We start from the raw sequence: 4860 nt of genomic DNA, 5'->3' as shown, positions 1-4860 counted from the left end.
TCTGCTTCCTGGACTAATAATAGGAAAAGTAGCAGCTTTCTTCTTCACTGGTGAGGCTTCAGCAAAAACAAGTGGAATTAACTAAAGTACACAATGATCACATCAGTCTTTTTAAAAATTATTCTAATCCCCCTTACTTTATGTTTCAATACCTGTTGAAAAATACAGATACAGCTCTATATATTTTTCAAAGGTCTGGAATCATTTTCTTATGATGTGTTACAGGAACTCCGGATTGAAGAGTTCTGAAACTGACCTCCAATTCCTCCTCCACATTGTACTGATTCATTCAACAAGTCTCTGCTGAGCTCTTAATATCAGCCTTAGACACTGCTAAGTTCTGAGGCTACAACCAAGAGGAACATAGTCCTTTTTGCCAGGAACTTACACTTTATAGAAAAAAAAATCAATGAATAATTCAAGAGAGTGATGAGTGTTAAAATGGAGTTAAAGTTGAAGGAATATATTGTTGGGTAACCTAATCTAATCCATAGTCAAGAAAAGTGTCCTGAAGAAAGTAATATTGTCACAGGAGCTCTAAAAGGACAATATGGTTTTACCTTAATTGGAGACAAGGGTAAAAGAATATGTTCAACATAAAGGAAACGGTATGTGCAAAAACTCAAAGTTAAAGAGAGCATTTCAGAATAGAGTCTATTCCATAGAATAGACTGGCTAGAAAAGAGAATCCAAGGGAGAATGGCTAAAGATTATGCTAGAAATACAAAGGTGAAAATATGAGAGCCTCATAGTCATGTTAGGATGCTTTATCCAAGGGCAATGGGAAGCTATTGAAGCTTTTAAGCTGCTTGGGGCTCCTGGGGCAGCTCAGTTGGTTAAGTGTCCAACTTCAGCTCAGGTCATGATCTTGCAGTATGTGAGTTTGAGCACCGAATCAGGTTCTGTGCTGACAGCTCAGAGCCTAGATCCTGCTTCAGATTCTGTGTCTCCCTCTCTGTATGCCCCTCCCCTGATCACATTTTTTCTCTCTCTCTGTCTCTCTCAAAAATGAAATAAAAACATAAAAAAGAAGAGTGCTATGACCAGTGTTTTTGAGAAATCACTGATGGTAGAATGAACTTGGGAAGGGAGAATAGGTATGGAAAAAAATCAGGGGAAGAAAGGCCATTCACGACTCTGCTCTGGTCTTCTAGGAAAGAAAGTGGCCCAGATTTGTGTAACGGCAATGGAAGTGGAGAGAAGTACACTTGGTTTTCTTTGGATGTGGAAGGTGAGTTTCCCAAAACTTTCTAGGTCAATGTTTGGGAAATTGAATGATGGCACCACGTTTACTGAGCTATGAGGCTCTATTAGGGACGAGGTCTTGGGGGAAGATAAAGAGATCCATGGAAATGTGGAATTTGACATTAACTCTAAGATGTGTAAAGGGAGATGTTGAATGGGTAGCTGTGTAGCAGGATTCTTACACAGAGAGTTGTGACACTGAGGCTTTCCTTTCCAGGAAACAACCTTATTCATACCAGCACTCCTCAGTTGGGTTTGTACCTGAAGAAGTGAGCCTCAAATGCCAAGTGGTGTAGTTGTTTTTTTTAAATATATATTTTCTACTTCTTTGTCTCCCTTATATGGTAACACACACGTAGTCTGATTAGGTGGTCTCATGTTACAAGCTCATGAGGGATGTTGTCATGTACACGTATAGCCTGGTTGCCTTGAGGTTTTTCTGTCTCTCCTTAGGGAAGGGACCCAACCGCAGCTGAATATATGGACCTAAAGTTCAGAACGAAGGCACAGGTTTTAAAGCCACGTAGACAGTATGTGAAGCCATGATATTAAAGGAAAGAGTCTTCAGGGTTGGGGCAAAATAAGAAGGGAGGGGATTAAGCCTAGGACCTAGCTAAGCATAGCAACACTTAAGGGCTGAACATAAAGGAAAATTATTTGTAAAGAAGACCAAAAAGAGGTACCCACAAGGATAGGAAGAATATAAGAATTCTACTGACATGGAAACCAAAAGAAGGGAGTGATTTCAGGAGAGAGTGTTTAACAGCAGCAATGTTGGTGAAAGAACACATAAGAATGGCCCGAAAAGTTTCCTTTTCAGTGGCCCTACAGTTTCAGTGAAGTAGAGGGAGGTCAGTGATTTTGAGTAATAACAACTGAAGAAATGGTGATATGCAAGAAGGTATATTATAAAGGATAAGTCCAGGGAGTGAGTTAGGGTTCATACTAAAGCAACCAAGTGGTGACTTAAAAAAGATTGTAAATAATTCAAACTGTTAGCTGAGGGTACGCACCCTTTTCATTTTTCTATAACAAACTACCTCCACTCAAAAGGCCACCAATGCCCAACTCAAAGTTTCTGATATTTGGTCCCATAGTTTGAATTTCCTGTTTCTGCTAAAATTTTAGTGGTGGTGGACCTTTATAGGCCACCTAAAACTTGAGGCAGAGCATGGTCTTTTCTCTGGACTTTCTACAACATTCTTCCAAGCCAATTGTACTTATGGAGACTTCAGGTCAGGTTTGGGAAGATGAAAGTTGTTAAATTGTAGAACCACAGAGCAAACATCCTGGAAAATATGTACTCCATATCCACTTCGTTGAGTTCTTTCTGCCACCTGGCCTCTGGACTTCCTCAACGGCCACTCTCCTCCTCAGCTTTCAGCCTCCCATTGTCTTGTTAGGTCCCTTGATTCATTCTCTCACCACCTCCACTCTCGGCTTTCATGCCCAAATTCTTAATTTCCCATGCAAAATGAAGTTCTTGGAATTTAACCATTTAACCAGTCTTCAGGCCTCACCTTCCTATAACATAGCTGTTCTAAATAAAGGTAAACATTTCTCTAAGAATTTTGATGACATTTGTTAAAATTATAACTTTTTCACCATCGTAATTGTCATCATCTTCCTACTGTCCCCGGCCCTAAACCTTCTCATCATTTTTGACTCCTCCATTTGAGGAGTCCATTTATGACTTCACTTCGTTCACATACCTCTCATCCAATCACTGACACCACTGAGGATTCCTCCTCCAGAAAACAATTTTTTTCGTAACCATGATTCTCGAGTAGGCTTTCTTGATTCCTGCCAAGATCATTGCAAAGGGTCATCATTCTTTGGTACCCTGTTCCAGTTTAGTCATCTAAGCTGTGCTAAACACAACTGCTCCTTTAATCCAGACATCATCGGGGTACTTCTATCCTCTAATTATTCATTTATTTAATAAACATTTCTGGGAATTTCCAAAATGCAAGGCAAAGTAAAAGGATGAATGAGGCCCCTTCCTGATTTCAACCAGGTAAAAATTTCATAGAGTGATACACTGAGGTACCTGACTATACCTTTCCATAACTAAAATGTAAACCACCTTGCGGAGCATGGAAGCTCTCCCTAATGCCATAGGACTTTGCCATTCTAGTCCTATTTGCCATGACTTCCCTCTTGATCACAATACCATGTATACTTCAGTTACAATGAAGCTATCGTTTGCTGAAAAAATTTTAAATTCAGAGGTGTCTGGCTCAGTTGGTAGAACATGTGACTTTTGAACTCGGATTGGTAAGTTTGAGCTCCACTTTGGGTGTAGAGATTACATAACAATAAAATCTTAAGAAAAGAGAAAAAGAAAAACTCTTAAATTGAATCTCATGCTTCCTGGCATAGCCATTCCCCCTTTGACAGCACAACATACTCCTTTCTCCAAGGTTTGTCAATGTTAACTCCTATGGCCTCAGGGCCCACCTGACTCCTCCCATCTTTCAGCAAGTATAACCAATGTCTCTCTCCCATTGTATTAACAGTATAATACTTATGCAGCCTGGCTTCTAGGACAGATGCTTGTCTATCAATACCCTACTCAATTTTGCATCTCAAAAGTATCTTTCACATAATAGGCATTCAATACATGCTGAAGTGAACTTGACAAGCACACAAGGTAAGAACATTGTTTTCAACTTTTAATCAGATTGCTAACATGAAGAGCTGAGGGCAGCAGAATCCATGGGTGTACAAGTAGGATCACATCCATTCAGTGAAACTTTATTAATCTCTCAGAGATGCACCAATGACCGGGGAGTCTTTTCATCTTCCTCCACTCAGCTGTGCATAGCCCATTTCCTGTGTTGTCCAGGCAGGCTCTCTAGAGCCAGTGTTCAACCTTCTATACTTCCCATCCTATCCAACACTTTCACTTGTGAGAAGAGAGATGGAATATCACTTTATACTGTTAATCAGTCAAGTGGAAGAAAGCTTGGGAATCTGTGAGTTCTGGTGCAGGTAGGGACAGCCCACAGAGTCCCTGTGGATGGACTGGTCACTTCTCCCCCCGCTGCCCAATGGTACTGTAACTATGGGTACTTCCATTAATGAAGTCTCACATAAAGGACTAAAACTGGGGTAGAGGCACACTGTATAATATATGTATAATGTGCATTCTTGGCTGGAAGAACAATTAAGTGGTATCATAGCAAAGGCACTCAGTGGTGGAAAGGACAATACTTCAGGGAGATGGAGTGCCTAAAGGAACAATTGTTAGTGTAATACAAAAACATATCAAGATTCTAGGAAGAATTGGGTAGCTATGCACTTTACATGAATGATTTCATTTAACCAACCCAACAACTTAAGAAGTAGTGACAGTGATGACGATGATCTCTTCTATAGAACTGAAGAAACTGATTTGACCAAGGCTACATAGCTACATAGCTAGAATTCAAATTCAAATTCAAAAAGCATTACTTCATGGCTATACTCTTAACTCTAGTTTTTAATGCCTTGTGTGTTATGTGGGACTGAATTAAGAAGTGGTGAATGTTTGCAGGGAACTGGGTGGCTCCGTCAGTTAAGTATCTGACTCTTGGTTTCAGTTGGAGTCATGATCTCACGGTTGGTGGGATC

This window comes from Hyaena hyaena, unplaced genomic scaffold (assembly GCF_003009895.1).
Source record: "Hyaena hyaena isolate Hyena2069 unplaced genomic scaffold, ASM300989v1 scaffold_207, whole genome shotgun sequence".
NCBI lineage: Eukaryota > Metazoa > Chordata > Mammalia > Carnivora > Hyaenidae > Hyaena > Hyaena hyaena.
This window is presented reverse-complemented; position numbering follows the sequence as displayed.